Raw genomic sequence first — 25,337 nt, 5'->3', positions numbered from 1 at the left:
TTAAACCAATCAAAATTTAAACAAGGATTAGTTAATCCCACTCTCTTTCAAAAGAAAGTTGGTAATCATTTAATGCTTGTTCAAATTTATGTTGATGATATCATTTTTGGTTCTAGTGACCCTGCTTTATCACGTGAATTTGAGAATCTAATGAAAAGTCAATTTTAGATGAGCATGATGAGGAAAATCAACAATTTTCTGGGATTAAACATTCATCAGAGCAGAGAAGGTATATTTATCAATCAAGAGAAATACTCTCGAAATCTGCTTAAAAAGTTTGGGATGACAAATAGTTCAAAGTTGCGAGTGTCGATAGCTGTTGGAACAAGACTTGGTCCTTCGTTGGATAAACCAATTGTTGATCTCACATTATATCGAAACATGATTGGTTCATTATTATATCTAACATCTAGTTGACCTGATATAATGTTTGTCGTTTGTAATTGTGCTAGGTATCAATCGAATCCCATGGAACCTCATCTAACTGCAGTCAAGAACATTTTTTGCTATCTCAAAGCATCAATTTCGTTAGGATTATGGTATCCTTCGAAGAGAGGATTTTTCATTTAAGCATTTTCGGATGCTAACTTGGGTGGTTGTCAACTTGATCGAAAAAGCATAAGTAGCAGATGTCAACTTGTGGATGGGAACCTTGTGAGCTGGCAATCCAAGAAACAAACATGTGTTTCGATTTCCACAGCAGAAGCAGACTATGTTGCTGTTGCAGCTTGCACTTCACAAATCATTTGGCTTCAAAGTCAACTACATGATTACGCAATCAATATGAAGAAAATTTCCTTGTATTGCTATTCACAAAGTGTCATTTGCATCTGCCATAACCCTGTGCAACATTCGAAGACCAAACACATTGCACTTCGTTATCACTTTATCAAAGATCGTGTTGAAGATGACAACATTGAAGTTTATTTTTTAAAGACCACAAACCAGCTTGCTGATATTTTTACAAAACCATTAGATGAAAAGCGTTTTCTTCAAATTCTATCGGGCTTAGGCATGCGAGATGCAATTGTTGTTCCTGGTCTAAATTCATTATAAAGTCAAGTAATGTCGAAATAATGTTGATTCATTCAGCGGTTACTGTTCATAGTCAACGTTTCGACATGCTTCGCATTTGACATCAGAGAAAGCTTTGCTACTTCATCACCATTGTAATGTCGATACTTTTTGTTCCTTTTGTCGACTCTTTATCTCTGCTAACCTGCTATCTTTTTTGTTGTTTTTGTCTTTTCTTTTAAAAAAATCAATAAATTCCAAAAAGATTTTTCGTTGTTTTTGTCTTTTCTTTCAAAAATCAAAATTTTCAAAAAGATTTTTCGTTGCTTTTGTCTTTTCATTCACAAATCAAAAATATCAAAAAGATTTTCTTATTTTTGTTATTTTCATTCAAAAATCAAAAATATCAAAAAGATTTTCTTATTTTTGTTATTTTCATTCAAAAATCAAAAAGCCAAAAATATTTTTTTTCGTTTGATTAATATGTTTGTGAAGCTTTATCGCGAAGACCCATTGTTGAACATGTCTTGCAGATTTAGGGAAATGTATATATTTGATACTTTGCACTAGTTAAGATGTCCCTAGAAGCATGTTGAAACATGTCGACCCAAGCCTCCATGACTCAATGTTTTTCAAAGCCTTAATGGATTTTTCATCACGAAAATTCCTTCCTAATTAGGCTATATTCACATTAGTCTCCGAGCTACCTTACTCTTCTCACATGAGTTAAGAGTTTTATGCTTGGTCCACGAATAACATAGGTACTTTTGATTCTCGAACCAATCTTTTTCATCAAACATTCTTTCATGTTCACACACAATGACATATGTCCAAGAGATCTGGTTTGTACCCACCAAGATTTAGACATGTAAAAATTTTGTGTTAATGATCCCGGTTCATGAGACTATGATAAAGGTGAAATCCAAAACTTCGAAACAATTAAGGAATTGATGAGGAACATTTGTTCCAGAATGCAACAAAATATTTTTTTCTGTACTTTCGATATTCAAAATCATATTCTTTCATTTTGTGTGGTTTTCAAGGAAAAGTGATCATCACTTTTTTAGATGTGGCTAACTTTACGGCTACAGGTCCGGTTTTATTGGTGACATGTGGCTATATATTTAATGCTCAAACCACTTCAAATTCAAACTTGGGTTTACGTATAAAAGGGTTTTGGGGATTTCATTCCAACTTTACGCAATCTAAATATCCCCAAATTACTTTTCCCTTGATCGCTCTGTTTTCTTCACAATATCTCAAACCCTAACAATGGTGGCCAAGAATGCTACTGTTGATCCATCTCAAATGACTAATGATATTACTTTGCAACCTCTCATGAAGATTCAAAGCACCAACTTAAGAGTTAATCCTGATGTTAATCAATATCCTAAAGAATTGCAGATGCTTGTTGTTTCTTTGCAACATTTTGTCTTATCCATAACAATGTATTCTTTTTATGTGCCCATGTCATGGTTATCTCTTGCTGGTTCAACTGCGGTATATAACAAGGCGATCAACCTTTTTACCTTTCAACTGACCAATGATAAGAAGTTCAAACTCACCAAGAAGCTCTTTGCACAAATCTTGAATATCCCTACTGTCGAATTTTTCTATGACATATCGAATGAACAAGTGCTTCACACGTTCAACGTGATGGGTTATTAACCGATTCTTACCAAGATAAGTGATTTCAAGAAGTGTTGCTTACCTTTTATCTAGAATTTTTTGTTTGGAATTTACCTTCGTTACTTGACTGGTTGAAGCGTTGGATTAGATAAAGCCAAGCTGGAAATTTATGCCTTGGTTGTAGGTATTTACTACAATTTACCTTTTGATTATACTACTTAGTTATAGGATGAGTTTGTGAAAAGCATTGGAAATACGAATGTTGTTCATGGGATTTCATGTGCTCGTTACTGGAGCTTGATTCTCCAATATGCTTATGAAAAGGAAGGTATTTTAGATCCTGAAGACGAACATGCGGCTGAATTCTCTTTATATCATTTTCCCAAGACTGTTGAAGATGATCCGGATATGTTTCCAACTGTTGCACGAATTCCAGATGGGATGCTTCGCAAGGTTGATCCCACGAATCCTATTTTGGTGGCATATTTGCAGACAATCAATCCTTCGATTGAAACTGGTTTTTTATTACCAAAAAGCACTAGTGGTCCATCGAAAAAGAGGAAGGAATCAAAGAAACAGGCTAAGGGGAGTCCTTTGAAACCTAGGCCTGAGCCAGTTGAGAAGGTTGTTAAAGTTACTCCAAAGAAGGTTATTAAGTCTGATAAACCACCGAAGAAGGTTACTAAGCCAGTTGTTGAAGAATCTTATACACCTACCAAGGAGGTTATGTCTTTGAAATCTGGAGTCTTAAAATGATTGAAGAAAATGCCTCAAAGGTCTCGTCATTCACCAGAGAGGTCTAGCAGTTTTTCTCCAAAAGGGGTTTTGAAGGTTATTCACAAACCACAAATCAGTCGAAAGGACTTAGTCATTCGTGAAATTCCCACACCTGTGTCACAAGGTTCTAAAAAGCGGAGGGCTGAAGATATGGCAAAACACATTTCGAAGAAGAAAATGAGAGTGGTAATCGAAGATGAAGATGAAGTTGTACCAGAATCGCCATTTTGCAATGATAATACATTTGTTCCATCACCAGCGAGGGATTCTCCAATCAAGTCGAATGTCGAGGCAACTAGAGGTCTTGATGGCTCTGTGAAAACATATAATGTGGACACAACCATTAATCAAGGTGATCATATGAAGATATCCACTCCTGAGAAGACAACCCTCACACCACCTGGAGTTTCAAATGCCGAATCAGTTTCTGAGGAGGTTCGAACTTCAGGCATCACTGCGCACATATCTCATATGGACGCAAATGTCAACAAGGGTGAAGGAGTGTCGAATAACGAAGCTCAAGGTAATCCTAATCTTGTTATTTCATCTTCCTTTGAAATAATTATCATTCCACCCAATACTTCTATACTACCATTTGTTTCTACCATTTCAACTACATAACCACAATCCATTCACTCTCCAACTTTCGAGCATGTTTTACAATAACCGATTACATCATTATTCACATCCCAATCCACTGAGGGTCCCAAAATTGTTCAAGATGATGCTACCACAAAAGATGGGGAGTTTATGGGAACATTTGTTGATATCGAGTTTGATTCAGAAGAGGAAAATATTTCGGATCATATGTTGATGTGTAGGAAGCAGTTTAAGATTCTCAACAAGAAACTCAGTTCGTTGTTATAGCTTCAAGCAGATACAGGGGTTCGAAACTATGTATCTGGTATTGAAGTCGATGTAATGTTAAAGTCCTAAGAGGTTCGGTTAAGGAATGAGTTGGAGCGGATGGATCAGAATAATGAGAATCGTGTCAATGCTCAATCTTCAACTTTTAATGATGCACTCAAAGAATTGGAAGCAGTTGCACGAGAAAGGCATGTTCTGTTTTTGAACGATGTCAAGACTGTTCGTGAAAATGTGAATATGAAGATTGAAGAGTTACGTGAGGATATGATGAAGGAGATTGCAATTGTAGATCACAATTCTTCCCTTCATAATAAGATTGATATAATTGCTGATGCAGTCACTAAAGTTGTCGAATGGTACAATTCGTTGCTTCCCAAGGTTGATAAGAAAGCTGAGGTTGATGCTCAGAGTTTCGAGAAGGTTGGTATATTGCTGGCAGAATTGAAAGAGTTAGTTTCGAAGTCTTGGTCTTCTTCATCATCCTTCCTTACTCAAGAATTTTTGAATCAAAAATTTCGTTTGTTGGAGTCCACTATTCAAAAGGAATTGGCCCCACTTGCGAAATTTGTCAATTTAATGCCAACAGATGCCCCACCTATTCACATAGGGTGTAAGGGGGAGAAGGAATTAGTGTTGGCATGAAGGTTAGCATGGGAGGTAGTGGATCTTTGAAAGGAGATGATGATGTAAAAGTTGTTGGGAAAGTGATAACTACTCAACTTCACACTTCACTACTAAAAGTCTCTTCTACAGCTACCTCAACAACAACAACAACAAGGCCAATAACAAAAAGGATTATGATCGGTTTTGGTGCTAGATGTTCGAGCTCATCAAAACCACCTTCATCTAATGAAGAATTGAAAAACAAAGGGAAATGTGTCTTTACTGAACCTACTGCCGAAGAGAAGAAAGCTGCAATCGAAGCATAGATGGAGAAGCAGAGACAAATTCAAAGCATCCTTCGTCAAAGAGAAAACGATCCTCCTGGTATAGAAAAAGGTGATCCTGTTGAACACTATTGCTATGAGTATATCGAAGTCGTGGTTGTTACTGAAGAGATGCATGATTTTGAAAATGTCCCAAAGAAAAGTTTTGCCACGGAAAACACTAATTTTAATCAATTAGATTTTCCGATTAACTAAATGACGTTCTTAGCTTCCCAATATCAAATTGCAGAAAAGTTTGATAAAGAACAATTTAAAAGAATAAAATTTCAGTTTCATGAAGTGTTAGGAAAGAAAGAAGAAGAGATATGTTCTTTGGTCAAAATTGTTCGAGTTCTCAATACCTCCAAGGATGTGTTGTTCGAAGGAGTATTGTAGAATTATCGGTTTCACGCTGTTAGAGTGAATAATGTGGCATTTGACTTTTCAGTGGCAGACTTTCCCTTGATGAATCTTCATGATTTGATTTGTGTTGCCAGAATTTTGAAGGGATTGATGTTTCGAAGCTTCAACTAACAAGCAAAGAAGATTCCGTACTTGGTTTTGTTCACATCAAGCTATTCATAGATAACTTTTATGAATATTTGGCTTTAACAGATGTGGAGTTAGCTTTAGCAATTGGCAAGCAAATTACAGTGCCTTAATCATTGCTAAAGAGTAAAGCAAATTTGAAGCCTTATGCTGATGGTGGCCAATGCTCTGAGTCACATGTCGGTTAGAGTCACGATTCGGGATCTATGTTTGAGGATGACAGTTGTGACTCCGGTATTGGAAATGACTAGGGATACGCAATCAAAGGCCATCAAAGAGGAGAATCAGAAGAGTGAGCGAGTGGTTGGTTAAGTGTTATTTTTTTATATTGATAGGATTAGTAGGGTGTTATTGACACTGCATGGTAGGATTTGGGTGCCTTATTCTGGTGGGACCCAACAAAATTTGATGGATGAGGCACACAAATCAAAAGTTTTAATTCACCCAAGCGCAACGAAGATGCAACATAATCTAACACACAACTATTGGTGGCCATGTATGAATAAATAGATATAACCTGGTTTGTGGAGCGGTGCTTGACCTGCTTGAAGGTCATGGCCGAACATCAGCGCCCTCACGACAAATTACAGCCCCTAAAGGTCCTATTATCAATCGTTTGACCAAGAGTTCTCACTTTCTGGCTATTCGGGAGAGTTCTTCGGCTGAGAAATTGGCTGACATCTATGTTCGAGAGGTGGTTGCTCATCTTGGTGTGTCTACTTCTATTGTTTCAGACCAGGATGTTCGTCTTACTTCCAGATTTTGGAAGAGGTTCCATTAGGAGTTAGGTATCTGGTTACATTTCAACACTGCCTATCATCCGCAAATGGATGGGCAGAGTGAGCGGAGCATTCAAACGCTCGAGGATATGTTGAGAGCTTGCATCTTTGACTTTGGTGGGAGTTGGCACTCCTACTTTCCCTTGGCTGAGTTTTCATACAACAACAGCCAACATCAATATACCTCCCTTCGGGCTTCTCTATAGGAGGAAATTTCATACCTGGATTTATTGGAGAGAGGTTAGACAGAGGGTCATGGGAAGCACATAGATAGTGCTCAGGATGACGGAGCTTATAGAGCAGGTCAGACAGAGATTATAGACAACCCACAACCGACAAAAGAGTTACACAAACTGACAGCAATCTGAGTTGGAGTTCTAGGTGTGGATTAAATGTGTTTCAGGTACTTCAGATGATCGTGGAAGACGAAAGATTGATTGTACACTCCATCCTGTAGATTTTATGATTCCTCATGTTTGATACTCTAATTTGATATGATTGCTTTTGATACACCTGAGTTTTATCGACTTGGTTTTTATAATAATTGATGTTTTGTTTTTATTAAAAATTGAAAGATTTTATGGTAAAAAATGAGACGTTACATTCCTCAAATAAAGATCCATAAGCTCGTGTTTTTTTAAATACGAGAAATCACGATCTAAGCCTCGATCATTGAACCTAACACGAAATCACACATCAAGGGTGAGTCTTTATGGCCCCATTTTATGTTTTAATGATTTTAGGGGGAGATACATACTTGTCTTGCTAAAAATGAAATTGTGATGCTAATATGTGATACTTTATATTTGGGTTGCATGACAAGATTTTTGAAATGTTGTTTGATCATTTTGGGTCATATATGCTTAAAAGTTATGTTATAATGCAATGAAACATATTAGGAATCATATAAACAAAATATGTGATATGTTATTTGTATTATATGTCATACATAAGTTGTTAGATGAATAACTAATTTATAAATGCTCACATGTTTCTTTTATGCCATTTTACGTAAAATGGTATATTTTAAGCAATCATAATTTGTCATAAACGTTACAAAGGCTTCAAATTATACTAAACATAAAATAACAACGTAGATTACTTATTTATTGTTTATTATGAAAAATAGACAAATAAATACTTTTGGTTAAATAAAATACGATCTAATATATAAATGCATGATTATTTGTTAAAAATATGTATTTGGTGTGTTTATATAAAATGTTTGCACAAAATAGTCAAAATATGATCTTTAAATAAAAAGGAGTATGATTTTATGTAAAAGTGGAGTTTCATATAAAAAGATGTCAAAAAGATTCATAAATTATTTTTATATAAAATGATGATGATAGATATCAGTTACAAACCTTTTTATATAAAAATGGAACCTTAAAGGCGTTTAACCTTGTTATATATATATATATATATATATATATATATATATATATATATATATATATATATATATATATATATATATATATATAACAAATTATCATAAAAATACATAAAAAAATACTTAGAGATCACAAATTTTTTTGTTTTGAATTTTTTTTATAAAAAATTGTAGGTTTTTGTTAAAATTCGCTGAAAAAAAAATAAAAAAATCAATTCTTTTTTTTGCAAAAAAAAAATTCAAAATTTTTATCACCGCTTTTGTATAAAAAGCTGCGATTTTTTCAAAAAAAATTTCAAAAAAAAGCTTTGTGATCTCTAAGTATTTTTTTATGCATTTTTATGATTTTTAGGGTTTTTTTTGTTTTCCAAATAACCCTTCCCTATATATAGGGCTAGGTTATAATATGGATGGACAATTATTGTGCGAACGTATTGACAGTGCTATCCTATGAGAATTACTAAGAGAATAGGTTGTTTAGTAATTTGACTATGTTCAATCTTATAAAACTATTGTCATTTTCATGTATTCTCACTAATTCTTATTCATTTTTGTTCCTACACATCATTTTTCCCTCATTTTTGTTCTTACAGAATACAACTCAATAAACATACTGACAACATTCTGACAAAATGAAAATAATAATAAAAAGTCTATAATAACCTTATAGACAATTTAATTAGTGAGAATGTGTGAGAATGAGAATAGTTATGTAAGATTGAACATATTTATATTATTAAACAAGATATTTTCTTTGTCATTCTCACATAATAACATTGTCCACATGTCCACACAATAGATGTCAATCCACATTTGAACCTAGCTCTCTTTCTCTCTCTCTCTCTCTCTATATATATATATATATATATATATATATATATATATATATATATATATATATATATATATAAGAAATTTATGAGACCAATTCACGAACTAATATTATTTAACAACATTTGAAACAAAGTATAGTAGAAAGCGAGTTTATTATCGTTTTCTATTAATAACTGCTTAGTTAGTATGTTTGTGTTTCAAACTATATGTTTATCGGTTGATTTCACATTATTTGAAGTCTGGATTTTGGTCAAAACACAACTGTTATGCTGTTCGATTATCGTTAGAAAACTTGTACTACAATTTAAGTCTAAGATTAGAGACTTAAGCACAAAGTACATGAAAGTTTACAATTTCAGTTTTTGAAGTTTGATTTGCTTACTTAAACAACTTGAAAGAATTAGTAAAATCAACTTTTTATTAAAGTTTATTGACTTAAGCACAAAGAATATGACACTTTACAGCATCGGTTTTTAAAGTTTGATTTGCTTTCTTGAACGAATTGAACTAGTAGTCAATAAAACTTATATTGAAGTTTGAGACTAAAGCTTTGGCACAAAATCATAGACTTGTTAAATCTAAGACTTTCTATGTGAGAAATACTTCGTCTGCTAAGAACATAAACTTAGTACAAGCCCTCTATGTTACAACTGTTAACCCCTGAGGAACATGGAACTTATTGGTATAGATCTATATGGGTTGACAGTCATACATATATATAATGTTAGACTTTTAATGTTATATATAGTATAGGGTGTATTTTACACTTTTAAATTACTAGGTGGTCAAATTTAATAATTATACTTTTAATTTAATTAAATTGTAAACCAAAACTTTATGGATTTATTAAATCTCTTTTAATTATACACTTTAATTAATTAATAAAAACATAAGGGTGTGAATTGAACCTTTTAAAACTATACTAGGGTTTTAGAATTTAACATTTCTAAATTAAAGTTTTAATCAACTTTTAAATTCCAAAACTTGAGGGCAAGTTTTGAAACATTTCAAAAACTTTAGGGTTTAGAATTTAAATATTTCAAAATCAAACCTTTTAATCAAAAATTTAAATTCCAAAACTTGAGGGCAAGTTTTGAAACTTTTCAAAACATTAGGGTTTTAACTATTTAAGTTTCAAAACAAAACTATTAAGTTCAAATTTAAACTATAAAACCTAAAGGGGAAATTAAAACTTTTCACAAGATAATTCAAATCTAAATTACAAATAATCAAATTTTATCTAATAAAACAAATGATTATCTAAATTTTGACAATTATCTTCTATTTAGGTAAGGATAATCACCAAATATTGATAAAATTCAGATTTTATAACAAAAATATGTTTATGGTAATTATTCAAAGTTAAAACAGGAAGAAAATCGTGAATATTAGCTGTCAGATGATTTGACTCGTTGAGTCTGGACCTGGACTCGTCGAGTACAGCTGACTTGGTGAGTGCACCAAGTGACTCGGCGAGTCAAACACTCAGAAGCCAAAAAATTCGATTTTCAGTGCTGATTTCGATCAAATATGCATCAATACAATAGAAACCAATCAACGCTCTGATACCACTGATGGAGTTTGGCCATAAGAACATCCTATGTGCTCATACAAACCCTAATGCTTGGATCTAGGTTTCTCTATTGTACATGCAATTCATCCAAGACTATAAACCCTAGATCTAGTACATGATAATCAATATAACATATGAATTAGGGTTTAGATCATACCTTGATTGTTATGTAGCAATAACAATCTCAAATCTTCTTTGTAATGACTTTAGAAAGCTTAGAGTCACAAATGTCACTCCTCTAATGGTTCACAAACACCAAGAGCAAGAGGATGAAGAAGAGAAGAGAAGGAGACTGCCTAAAATGTGTGGAAACCCTAACCAATTAGTTCACCACGTTTTTGAGGCTCAAGGGTTCTTTAAATGGTGAGGCTATTAGGGTTATCTAACAAGGAAACCCTAATTTGGATGCTTAGGCCCTAAGCAACCCATGAACTCTTTCCTTAAGGCCTTTGGACGATTTCTAATGGGTTTCCCCATAGAATTCGTCCACCCTCTTAATAAGGAGTCCATTAGCTGAATATTCAACTATCACACAATTGACAGTTCCAGTCCGTTAAGTTTAATTAATGTCTTTTAGCCACAAACTTAATTCTTATTAATTCTTGACTAATATTAATTAAACAATATGATTTCTCCTTTAATATATTATTCTCATAATATATTAATAAATCATATTTAAACCTTTATCTCCATAATTCATCCTATCAAGTTGCTCTCCATAATTCATCCTATCAAGTTGCTTTGGCGAAGGAAACCCAAAAGGACCATGCACCATCGGGTCAAGTACATACCAAAATAGTTATGGACTTAGACACTAATCTAATAGTAACCACGGGCAGCCTCCCTTAAAAACATAACAAACTCAGGAGTAATGGCCTCTTGGACCTCATACGACCCCATCCTCCACGAGAACTCGACCAAACTACATTCCCTATATTCTCCCTCGAGACGAAAAACCAAGGCTTGCTGGAAGGTAGGATCTTGGATATTCTCATGGAATTCCACAGTGGAAAAGAACTACACACATAAATACTTGTACACCCTTTCTTGAATGCAAAACAAATTATGCCACCCCTTTCATGTAAAAGAGAATTCGTTCCCCACAAATAACTTGGTAAGAAACGGGGACACCCGATCGACAATGCCGACCTCTCTCAACCATGACCAATTAATTGTGGGGGCAACAACAATTTACCGGTTGTACAACCATCCTAAATAGTTGTTGCATCGTGTCAAAAGATCCCGCGACAAGGTTGTTGGGAAGACGTAAAACGGGTGCAAACTAGCCACCCCTGCTGGAACCTTGCGTCTAGGAGCCATTTCTGCAAAAAGAAACAACAAAAAACCAAACAAGAAAGATCCAACAGATTAGTCATAAACAGAAAACTGGTCTGATGGTGCCCAGGATTCACGTCGTGAATTCGTCTAAGCAATTCAGAATCGGTCAATGCAGTGTCGATATCGGGCCAATATAATGGTTGGGGTTTTATGCTAGAACAATTATAAGTACATTCATCCAACATGCAGTAAAGATTTCACATATTTAGAGCATCAATTTTGTCATTCAAATAAACTAGAAACCTAATCCTTAAATCAAACAAATAAGCCAAAATTAAACACTAAAAGTAAGATTTGTGTACCTTAAATGGATGTTAACGGAAGCACAAGAGTAAAAGTAAATGAAATCGGCCGAAATCGAGTGTGTGTGGGGGGGGGGGGGGTGTGGGGGACCAGGAAGCTGTCGGCGTTTGTGGAATAAGAAAATGGTAGTGGTCAAACACGTTCTGTTTCTTTATTCTTGTGGTCCCGTGTTTCCAAAGTTCATGTCGTGAATTGTTACGAATTCACGTTGTGAGTTGTTATGGACTTTGCATTTGGGCCCTTTAATTAATTAACAAGTGGGCTGGAAATATAATGGGCTAACAAATAAATAGTCTGTCTGTTCAAATTAATCTAATTTTTTTATTTACGACAATTCTTAATTTATTACCACTTAATCTTAAGGACCTCAAACTTAGTGTTTTATCATGCATAAAATGATTTAGATGATACGATTGATTTTCCTAAAATTTAAAATTCAAAAACTAAAATAAAAAGAAAAGAAAATTCAAACCGAACTCGGGTTGCCTCCCGAGAAGCGCTTCTTTTTAATAGAGCCGTGAGCTGGACTCCATGCCTCCCTACGTTGAGCTGTCAGAGGAATCCATCACCATCTGAATCTTCTGTTCTTTCCATCGCCTCTTGTAAGCTTGAACTCACTTTTTATATGCTTTCTTCGAGTTTTCCTTTTTAGCTTTCACGTCATCCACATCAAGCTTTCTTTTGATCCCTTTAGTCTCCAATTTTTCTTCATTCTTCAGCTCCATAGGAATCTTTTCTTCCTTCACCATTGGACTTTTCTCCTTGGAAGTTACCTCATCTTCATCATGATCACTCGATATCTCACTGCTTTCCTTACTTACCAAAGAAGTTGGATTTGTGTAGGCAATGATTTCCACTAGAAACGGGATGAATGCTCTTGGTTTTGTTCGTTTAACTTGTTGAATTGTTTTGATTTCTTCTTCCATGAGCTTCTCTAATTCTTCAAGTTCATTCTCTTCATCTATATTGAAAACCTCTCCTTGAAGATCACTCCCTTAGAAACCATCTTCTATTCCAAAAGTTTCCTTTTCATCTCCTATCCTCAAAGTGAGCATGGACTCACGAATATCAACCAAGGTACCAGAAGTATTAAGTAATGGGCAACCAAGAATAATGGGGACATCGGGATCTTCTTTCATATCCATAATCACAAAATCAATTGGGAAAACAAATTTCCCAAATTTTACTAATATGTCTTCTACAATGCCCCTTGGTTGTGTCACTGAACGGTTTGCCATGTGAATTGTCATTTTGGTAGCCTTCATCTTCTGAATATTAAACTTTTTGTAAAATGAGAAAGGCATCAAATTTATGCTAGCCCCAGAATCGGCTAAAGCATAAGTCTTCAGATTATTCCGAAACTCACATGGAAGAGTGAGGCGTCCAAGATCTCCCATCTTCTTTGGTAACTCTCCCAACACTACCCTTGAACTTTGCTCACTTAAAACCACCTTGGAATTTTTGTTCAATTGTTGATGAGTATCCATTAAATCTTGTAGGAACTTTGCATACTCGGGAATTTTAGCTAACGTCTAAACAAAAGGAGTATTTATAGGAATACCCTTTACGTGCTTTATGAATTCCAAATGCTCCCTTTCCAGTGGACTAAGATTAGCTCGAGACAGAAACGGTAAAGGCGGACGATAAGCCCAAACATTTTCTGCAGTTTTCTATTCATACTGATGCCACGTCGTGAGCATATCGGGCTCAAGTCATGAATCTGGTATTTCAGCAGAACTTTGATTTTCGATCTGCCTTGGATCCACTTCTAATGCTTTTAGGAACTCAGAGATGGCGTCTTATTCAGTCTCAATCATCATAACATGGGATTGAGCATTATTTTCGGGAAATTGTGAGGATAATTTGTTGCTCACCAAATTAGTTAGTTGACCAATTTGGACTTCAAGATTATGGATCGATGCTTGATGATTTCTTAATGAAGCTTGCTGTTCAATCATCAGTGTCTATTGTTATTTCATCATTTTCATGTGTTCCTTTAGCACTGCATCAATATCATCATGCCTTTTCTCGGAAGCTTCCATAAATCGGGTCAAAATGTTTTCTAAATCTACTTTCTTCTTGGCTAGTGGTTGCTTTTTTTGGTAGAAGCCTTGGCCTGTCTGCTTATATTTTTCTTCCTTTTGCTTCGTGTATTCATCATATGGCAACCACTCCTTCTTTGGTTTTCTCCAATCTTCATCATACTTATTGTGACAACCTGATATTTTGAGACAATAAAATGTAACACCAGTCAAATTTAGGCCAAAATATAACTTTCCTAAAATCTAATTTGGGTTAAATAAAGTAGTAGGAATCGTATCAAGGTTTTCGTACATATAAAGAACCCTAAAATCCGAGTTATAACGAAGAAGTTATGACCAACTGAAGATTCTCGGCAAAACCGGCAACACCAATTTAGCGAAAAACGCAAAGTTTCAATGCAATAGTTTTTAGCCTTAAATATCTAAATGAAAGTTGTAGATAACATTAAACTGCGAGCGTACATAAAAAGAACGTCCAAATCTGACTTCGTATGAAGAAGTTATGATTTTTCCAAGATCCGGATATAACAGTAGACAACTAAAAACTCGAAATAGAGATCGAGAGACTTTTGGCCAAAACAACCTAAATGAGAATCGAAGGTCACAACAATAGTAGTGCAACGATGAAAAGTCTGACGAAAACGGACATCGGATGAAGAAGTTATGGATTTTTAACAGAATTTTCATGTCCCGGCCCGTTAAAAATAAATAATTAAAAATAAAGTCAAAATTAGCCGATGAAGTCTAAAAGAGAGTTGTAGAGCATATTTTCAGCTACACGTGCATATAAAGAACGTCAAAAACAGAGCTCGTATGCGAAAGTTACGAATTTTACAAGTTCGAGGCCCGAAATCCGAGGCTGTCAGGCTTGCCACGACGTGGCACAGTTTGGCCGCGACCTGGCAAGTGACTGAGGGCGTCCAATCAATGGAAGAGGATAGGACTTGCTCCCGATGATATGGCCAACCTTAGCCACGACATGGCACACCAGAAATGCCCCTATAAATAGATTTCAAGGGCTCCGAGTTCCATTGCTCAGTTCCCTTCTTTCTCGCGCCAAAACTCTGCGTTTAAGCCCCCGAGACCCTCCCAAAGCCCCGGTTTTCACCTTCAAGTCCCGAAGGAAGGTTTTATGTTCCCGAGATTCCCGAGATTTTCTCGCGTTTTCAACTCTTCCTGTCGAAGTTCTGCTCGATTCTTCTCTCGACTACTTCAAATCAACCACTTCAATCAAGTGAGTTCATACCCGTATAAACTACACTTTCAAATGTTTTATCATTGCTTTTTATACACTTTTAAGGGGGGGGGGGGGGGGGGGGGGAATACAAGTAAACACACGGTTATTGTCGTGTGTAACATAGAGTTTCACTATATACTCTTTTTATCAAGTGAATCATATGTGATTCATAACTACTACATAGGAACTTTCATATGCAATATATATTCTCGATAACATCTTGTCTTTTTGGAAATAAAACATGTTTATAGATGTATATACGAATCAAACACTTTATTTATACTTTAAGTATATGTGATTATTTATGTCACTTTAATTGTTATACTTTTCATAACAAGTGAGCATTACACTAGGGTTTACTATACAAACGAAACACACATTTTGAGAAACTATAATAGGTATAGTTTACGAGAAAATCATGAACATTTATATACTAACGAATACTATATCAAGGAAATACTTCCATATACACGAACAAATGGACATTTTCATACGTAAATCTGTTTTATACTAAGTTTTGTGAGACATTTCACGTACTTTCGAGTATGCATTTTAAGTCCTGTATTATATACCATAATCCCTTGTAGGGGGAGCGTGATACTTGTGTATAGATCTATACGGGATTGACAATCCCGCACCTGAGTTGTTAGCTACAGCTAGGCCGGCAAGCCTGGGGTGACAAACGTCATAACATTTCAACGCCTGAAGAACGTTCTTACAGGCAGTCTTGGTCATTAGTATGGTTATAAAACTCACATGGAGTATTAGAAACACATTGGTTTACGGGGTTATCAAATGCCTTAGTGATTTTATATTTACACAAATCTTTTATTTAGGCATGAAAAACATCATTTTGTTATAGTTTTGGAACTTTTAAACTACACACACACCTAAGAACAAATATTGGATTTCTAAAGATAAACATACAAAACAGTTGAGTCTTGGTAGAAGACTACTTTTATAATAGCAGAACATATTGGATTTTCTAGAAACTTTCAAACATGTACAAACCATTTTATTCAGTTTTATACAAACAATTACATTGAATAATTCCAACTGTTTTCTTCATACTTATACAAACAATTACATTGAATAATTCCAACTGTTTTCTACATACTTATACAAACAATTACATTGAATAATTCCAACTGTTTTCTTCATACGTATACAAACAATTACACTGAATAATTCCAACTATTTTCTTCATACTTATACAAACAATTACATTGAATAATTCCAACTGTTTTCTTCATACTTATACAAACAATTACATTGAATAATTCCAAATGTTTTCTTCATACTTATACAAACAATTACATTGAATAATTCCAACTGTTTTCTTCATACTTATACAAACAATTACATTGAATAATTCCAAATGTTTTCTTCATACCTATACAAACAATTACATTGAATAATTCCAAATGTTTTCTTCATACGTATACAAACAATTACATTGAATAATTCCAACTGTTTTCTTCATACTTATACAAACAATTACATTGAATAATTCCAAATGTTTTCTTCATACTTATATGAACAATTACATTGATTAAATCCAAACGTTTTCTTCATACTTATACGAATAATTACATTGATTAATTTCAAACGTTTTCTTCATACTTGTACAATTAATTACATTGAACAATTTCAAACATTTTCTTCATACTTATACAAACGATGACATTAAATACTTATGAACTCACCAGCTTAAATGCTGACATACACTTTCAAAATAACTTGTATTCTCAGGTTAGCAGTAGACATGTACGATGACCAGGTTTTGCGAAGACGGGGCAGTCAAGACTCGTCTTTTATTTTGATTACTTGTTGTAATGTCTTATTACTATTAAAGAACACACATGTATTAAACTATTACTATTAATGCAATGGACGCTGTTGTTGCTTGTTTACTACTTTGCATTGTTGTGATACATTACATGATGTCCTCCGCCCCAGAAAGTTTCCGCCGTTCCGGTTTTGGGGTGTGACAGATTGGTATCAGAGCATTGTTTATAGTGAATACAATATATCAACCCATAAAAGATATACTAACTATAAATACATTGGGATTAAAATACTTTGATTTAGAGTTTATACTTTTAAATAATAAAATATTTAAGTAAGTATGTGTGCCTGCATTCATACTAAAATCGGTGTCACAACGACAAGAACAACAGTATTACGATTGTTGAATATCACAAGTAAGCTTGGGGATGTATAGTCAGTCTTGGGAGTGGCATAGCCTGTTCAACTATGTTGGTCCGAGGAGTGATTAGCATATGCCCAAGAATGGTTGTCATATGGAAACAAGTCTAAAAACTTACCAACATTACCACAATGAGAACATTATAACTGAACCTAAGTCTAAAATACCATAAGGGGTGTTTTGGGTTACCATAATTACTTACTTGAGAACTAAAAAGGATCTTCATTTACTAAGTTGATAGTTGCTAAGTGGATACACTAAGGCTATATGTAACTAGGATGTTATAGACTTAGAATCGGTGAAATTGTTTCTTTACCCCTATTCCTTGTGAATTTGGTAAGGTCACTTATTCGAAAGCCTATCCTGTGTTGATTACATATGACTGGTATGCACTTTACAAATAGCGATGTAACTAATGAATTCTAATAATTATCTAGATAGTTCGTCTAATAATTATATCCTTACCCTAATTCTCGCGTAGATAACATGGCTGGACTCCATCCCCATGGCAACCCGTACTTTCCGAACGAAGTCATTGCTGGATGGTTTGGAGAAGGACCAGAGAATGATCATCCAATCCATTTGAATGATCACCATGTTGAAAACCTTTCGGATGTTGATAACTCCGAACCCGAGGTTGAGAACCTACCCCCGGTAGCTCCATTTCTAAATCCTAACCCTTGTCCCGCTTTTTATGGCCCGACGCCTCCTTGGGTAGAATGCATGGAAACATGGAGCGAAGAGCAAGATCAACCTATGCTGTTTAATGGAGACCGAAGCTTCTACAACATAAACAAAGGGAGCTCAGCAGACAGAGTTCTACCAATCCTAATCCGTAGAGTTGCCCGAAACGAAATTCAGGGCAGGACGGCTCTCCAACGTATCGAAGAGGTTAATACCAATGCGAGAATGCATACCCTCCGCACCATTCATCTGGAAAATGCTCGTGAGAGCTCTGAGAAAGCCCATGAAGCCCTACATCGAACATTGGCTAAAACACGAGCCGAAGTCATAGAGCTCCAAGTACGCCAGAAGGTGTACGAGAGATACCTGCTTGATATGGAACGTCAACTAGCCGAACTGAGGGTTCACCATAGGGGTGACCGTCGCCAGTAAGAGATACCTTACTTCCTTCTTTCTTTTAAAGAACTGTGTTCTTGTCTATGTTCTGTGTAGTACTTCTATGTGACTACCTTGTATTGTAAGTACTTTTAGTTAAGTCTTTATGCTGTCAAAGACTTTTCTACTCTGAATATGATGTAAGACCTACAACAAGGTCAATTTCCCCAAATCTATTAAATCTTAAACATCAATGATATCGACAGTCGGCTAACTTTTGTCTCAGTATTTGTTCAAATGCTTTCATGTGAGTCTATCTGAAACCCCATCTAGTCAAGTTATTGGACTATGGTAATTTAACTCCGGAATCATTTCCATGTCTCTTTCAAAGGTTGGATCATGTTATCCACCAACCAATAATACCCTGGTCTGGACGATAAGCATTTTGAGACCATTTTATTAATTTACTTCTACTCCATACTAGGACTGCATCATAGGGATGTAGGTCACACCTTCGTGAACATACTCCTATTCCGTACTGGGACTGCACCATAGGGATGTAGGTTAAACCTTCGAGAACATACTTCTATTCTTTACATGAATGATCGAACTACGTCTAGGTTCAACCATACTCGCTCAAAAATTCATTTTTCTTTCAGTGTAAAAGAATCATGTCGCCGAAGAAAAACGATCAACCCATCAACCAAACACCAACTCTTCAGATTGATGCAACTACCTTTCAAGCTGCAGTCTCAGCTGCCGTGTCAGCTGTTCTTACCCACCTTAACGCTAACAACGCGAATGTTAGCGGGATTGTTAACAATAATTCCAATCCAAGTAACAATCAAGTAGCTCGACAAGCAACAAACTACCACGACACCCCGAATCCCAAGCCCAAGAATAACAAACGGAAGTTCTGGGCTAAGGCTAAAGGCAAATCACCCCAAGGGGCAAGCAAAAGACAACAACTTGTGGCAACCTTCACAGCCACGACTTCTGTACCTCCTACTACTATCCCTTCTAGTATCCCAGTTATCCCTAACCCGACCAGACAGTATGCTGGCAATCTCCCAAAGTGCAACAAATGCAACTATCACCATCATGGACCTTGTCGGAAAATGCACTGCTTAAACTTCAATAAAAAGGGACACACCGTCCGTTGCTGCAAGACTCGGATCCAACACATTACTTCAACCACCAATGTCGAAATCTCTTGAATATGTCATCTATGTGGCGTAATGGGACACTTCAAGAGGGACTGTCGAACAGAGGAGAATGACGGTGAATCCGGAGGAGTTTGACCTCATAATGGAAAGAGGCAACGAAGGACCCCACTATAGTATAGGTTCACTTCCAATCATCAGTATTATGCATGTTTTTAAAACATGTTTAAAACCAGTGGAACTCGAGTCTTATCTTTTGCGAGATCCCGTCAGTTAAGGGACCCTCGTGCTGCGTATACTTGCCTTTTATAGTATACTTTGTTCACAATAGTATTCTTGTAGTTACTCTAAAGTATTGTAACTCTGTTAAAAAGTTGCACTGTTGCGTTTTATCTGTAACTCCTTTATGATCAAATCTAGTGCATTTATTTCCAAGTGATTCCGATTTCATCATACGATCAGAGTCTATTTGATCCTCACAATACCAGTTTCGTGCGTAAATATCTTTCTCCGAAATCATCTTTCTAACGAAACTATCACTTCAGAACTCCGAAGTACTCATGCGTAGAGTACCTCATGTTTCTTACCCTTTCCAAAGAAACCTCAGCAAACCTCCCCGAAGTATCACTCGTGCAGTATGTTAAGTTCAATCCAAAGACCCACAGTTTCAATCTTAATTATGTACGACTCGTATACCCATGACTGTGATTGATGAACCTGGTATGGGTTCTACTATGAAGTTCAGGACGGAGATTGCCCAAGTCTGAGAGTGATCGTGCTTCCGTGAGAATAAACTTATAAATACATATCCTTTTCCCTAATTCATGAGTAGGCATACTTTCTTTTAGATCTTCATGAGATCTAATCCACCCCAAGGTTTTGACATCATAATCAGTAGGAGTTGGTTAAGTCTACATCAAGCCGACATCAGGTGCTTTGATAAAGCAGTTCATCTTAACCTCCCTATCAAATAGCCTCTTGTTATTTACGGAGACAAATCAATTACGAACCTTCGCATCATTTTGTGTATTTAAGCTCAAAAGCGCATGCGAAGGGAATATCATACATTCCTTGCACACATCGTCAATACGAGCCAAGAAGTGAAGGAAATTCAGAACATCCCAAAAGTACACGACTTTCCCAACACCTTTCCAGAAGAACAACCGGGATTACCACCACAACGTCAATTCGAGTTCAGAATCGACTTAGTTACAAGGGCTACCCTAGTAGCCAAATCACCTTATTGTGTAACTCCAACTAAGATACTGGAACTTCCCAGACAGCTTAATGAACTCCTTAGAAGAGGATTCTTTAGGCCAAGTTTCTCACTTGGAGAAGCACCAGACTTGTCTGTAAACAAGAAAGAGCGTTCCAAACGCTAAAGTAAGCCTGGTGTACCGCACCGATATTATCCCTCTCAAAGGCGATGTAAGATTTTGTGGTGAAAGGCGATGCATCCAACCAAGGGCTTGGTTGCATTCTTATACAAGAGGAGAGGCCACTACCTATACCTCAAGACAGCTTAAGACGCAAGAAGTTAACTATACAACACATGATCTTGAGTCATGAGCATCGGTAATTGCTCTGAATATCTGGAGACACTACTTGTAGGGTATACTCTCACAAACCACAAAACATTCAACATACATTCGACCAAGAAGAGTTAGCACACCAGTGAAGTCAAACGAAAGAAGCAAAGTCGTATCCTGATAGTGAAAGGTTCGCTGGAATGCCAAGCGAGGACCCGAGTTCACTTAAGAACCCGAGGAGCAAATAAAATTTCTAACAGTAGCATGTTTATCAATTCTGCTTAAACTCTAATTTCGGGACGAAATTCTCTCTAACGGGCGGATGATGTGACAACCCGATATTTTGAGACAATAAAATGTAACACCAGTCAAACTTAGGCCAAAATATAACTTTCCTAAAATATTATTTGGGTTAAATAAAGTAGTAGGAATCGTATCAAGGTTTTCTTACATATAAAGAACCATAAAATCCGAGTTATAACGAAGAAGTTCTGACCAACCGAAGATTCTCGGCAAAACCGGCAACACCGATTTAGCGAAAAACGTGAAGTTTCAATGCAATAGTTTTTAGCCTTAAATATCTAAATGAAAGTTGTAGATAACATTAAACCGCGAGCGTACATAAAAAGAACGTCCAAATCTGACTTCGTATGAAGAAGTTATGATTTTTCCAAGATCCGGATATAGCAGTAGACAACTAAAAACTCGAAATAGAGATCGAGAGACTTTTGACCAAAACAACCTAAATGAGAATCGAAGGTCTCAACAATAGTAGTGCAACAATGAAAAGTCTGACGAAAACGGACATCAGATGAAGAAGTTATGGATTTTTTACAGAATTTTCGTGTCCCAGCCCGTTAAAAATATATAATTAAAAATAAAGTCAAAATTAGCCGATGAAGTCTAAACGAGAGTTGTAGAGCATATTTTCAGCTATGCGTGCATATAAAGAACGTCAAAAATGGAGCTCGTATGCGAAAGTTACGGATTTTAAAAGTTTGAGGCCTGAAGTCTGAGGCTGTCAGGCTTGCCACGACGTGGCACAGTTTGGCCGCGACCTGGCAAGTGACTGAGGGCGTCCAATCAATGGAAGAGGATAGGACTTGCTCCCCATGACATGGACAACCTTAGCCACGACGTGGCACACCAGAAATGCCCCTATAAATTGATTTCAAGGGCTCCGAGTTCCATTGCTCAGTTCCCTTCTTTCTCGCGCCGAAACTCTGAGTTTAAACCCCCGAGACCCTCCCAAAGCCCCGGTTTTCACCTTCAAGTCCCGAAGGAAGGTTTTATGTTCCCGAGATTCCCGAGATTTTCTCGCGTTTTCAACTCTTCCTGTCGAAGTTCTGCTCGATTCTTCTCTCGACTACTTCAAATCAACCACTTCAATCAAGTGAGTTCATACCCGTATAAACTACACTTTCAAATGTTTTATCATTGCTTTTTATGCACTTTTAAGGGGGGGGGGAATACAAGTAAACACACGGTTATTATCGTGTGTAACATAGAGTTTCACTATATACTCTTTTTATCAAGTGAATCATATGTGATTCATAACTACTACATAGGAACTTTCATATGCAATATATATTCTCGATAACATCTTGTCTTTTTGGAAATAAAACATGTTTATAGATGTATATACAAATCAAACACTTTATTTATACTTTAAGTATATGTGATTATTTATGTCACTTTAATTGTTATACTTTTCATAACAAGTGAGCATTACACTAGGGTTTACTATACAAACGAAACACACATTTTGAGAAACTATAATAGGTATAGTTTACGAGAAAATCATGAACATTTATATACTAACGAATACTATATCAAGGAAATACTTCCATATACACGAACAAATGGACATTTTCATACGTAAATCTGTTTTATACTAAGTTTTGTGAGACATTTCACGTACTTTCGAGTATGCATTTTAAGTCCTGTATTATATACCATAATCCCTTGTAGGGGGAGCGTGATACTTGTGTATAGATCTATACGGGATTGACAATCCCGCACCTGAGCTGTTAGCTACAGCTAGGCCGGCAAGCCTGGGGTGACAAACGTCATAACATTTCAACGCCTGAAGAACGTTCTTACAGGCAGTCTTGGTCATTAGTATGGTTATAAAACTCACATGGAGTATTAGAAACACATTGGTTTACGGGGTTATCAAATGCCTTAGTGATTTTATATTTACACAAATCTTTTATTTAGGCATGAAAAACATCATTTTGTTATAGTTTTGGAACTTTTAAACTACACACACACCTAAGAACAAATATTGGATTTCTAAAGATAAACATACAAAACAGTCGAGTCTTGGTAGAAGACTACTTTTATAATAGCAGAACATATTGGATTTTCTAGAAACTTTCAAACATGTACAAACCATTTTATTCAGTTTTATACAAACAATTACATTGAATAATTCCAACTGTTTTCTTCATACTTATACAAACAATTACATTGAATAATTCCAACTGTTTTCTACATACTTATACAAACAATTACATTAAATAATTCCAACTGTTTTCTTCATACGTATACAAACAATTACACTAAATAATTCCAACTATTTTCTTCATACTTATACAAACAATTACATTGAATAATTCCAACTGTTTTCTTCATACTTATACAAACAATTACATTGAATAATTCCAAATGTTTTCTTCATACTTATACAAACAATTACATTGAATAATTCCAACTGTTTTCTTCATACTTATACAAACAATTACATTGAATAATTCCAAATGTTTTCTTCATACCTATACAAACAATTACATTGAATAATTCCAAATGTTTTCTTCATACTTATACAAACAATTACATTGAATAATTCCAACTGTTTTCTTCATACTTATACAAACAATTACATTGAATAATTCCAAATGTTTTCTTCATACTTATACGAACAATTACATTGATTAAATCCAAACGTTTTCTTCATACTTATACGAACAATTACATTGATTAATTTCAAACGTTTTCTTCATACTTGTACGATTAATTACATTGAACAATTTCAAACATTTTCTTCATACTTATACAAATGATGACATTAAATACTTATGAACTCACCAGCTTAAATGCTGACATACACTTTCAAAATAACTTGTATTCTCAGGTTACCAGTAGACATGTACGATGACCAGGTTTTGCGAAGACGGGGCAGTCAAGACTCGTCTTTTATTTTGATTAATTGTTGTAATGTCTTATTACTATTAAAGAACACACATGTATTAAACTATTACTATTAATGCAATGGACGCTGTTGTTGCTTGTTTACTACTTTGCATTGTTGTGATACATTACATGATGTCCTCCGCCCCAGAACGTTTCCGCCGTTCTGGTTTTGGGGTGTGACACTTATCCCCACTCGAATAACAAACTTGAGCCTTTTTATACCCATTATCATCTAAGCTGCAATCCTTGGTCAAGTGTGGACCATTATACCTTTCACATCCAACTCTTATAGCATGTATTGTTTGGTGGATTTTTGTCATCCTCCTGTCCATTGTATCAAGCATGGGCATCGCAGCAACCATGTCTGCAGAATTTCCACCCCCACTTCCTTTTACTCCCTCACTTCTTGGATTGTGATACTCACGAGAATGCTTTGCAAATTCTTCTACTAACTCCTTAACTTCCCCCAAATTTTTCTTGGTAAGTGGTCATTGGGAATCAAGGAGTTTCCTTGTCATGACATTAACACCATCATAAAAGATTGACACTTCTTATATTATATTGAGATCATTTTGAGGACAATATCTCAACAATCCCTTATAACGCTCCCATGCCTCATAGAGTGACTCACCCGAATTTTGCTCAAAATTTTCTATTGCCTTTTTGAGTTTAGCTATCTTAGAAGGTGGGCAAAAATGATCCAAAAACTGTTCACGCATTTGGGCCTAAGTAGTGATTGCATCGAGTGGTATTGCCTTTAGCCAATCTTTAGCAGCTCCTTTAAGAGTGACTGGTAGCATCCTTAGCAAGACTATCTCTCTTGGAACATTTGGGATATTAAAATATCCTGTTATGTCATTCATTTCATCCAAATGCTTGTAAGCATCCTCGTGATCCTTTCCAAAGAATAGTACACCC

The 25,337-nt window shown here is 35.6% G+C and overlaps 1 non-coding gene across 1 annotated transcript; it reads left to right on the top strand.

The window, feature by feature from the left end:
* The first annotated feature begins 24,983 nt into the window (after positions 1-24,983).
* Positions 24,984-25,090, top strand: LOC111879928 (small nucleolar RNA R71). Its single transcript, XR_002846269.1, has one exon. It is a non-coding gene; the product is annotated as a small nucleolar RNA R71 (small nucleolar RNA).
* Positions 25,091-25,337: the final 247 nt, after the last annotated feature.

This window comes from Lactuca sativa, chromosome 2 (assembly GCF_002870075.4).
Source record: "Lactuca sativa cultivar Salinas chromosome 2, Lsat_Salinas_v11, whole genome shotgun sequence".
Classification (NCBI taxonomy): domain Eukaryota; kingdom Viridiplantae; phylum Streptophyta; class Magnoliopsida; order Asterales; family Asteraceae; genus Lactuca; species Lactuca sativa.
The sequence above is the reverse complement of the archived record's forward strand: the minus strand, read 5'-3'. Positions and strand labels throughout refer to the sequence as shown.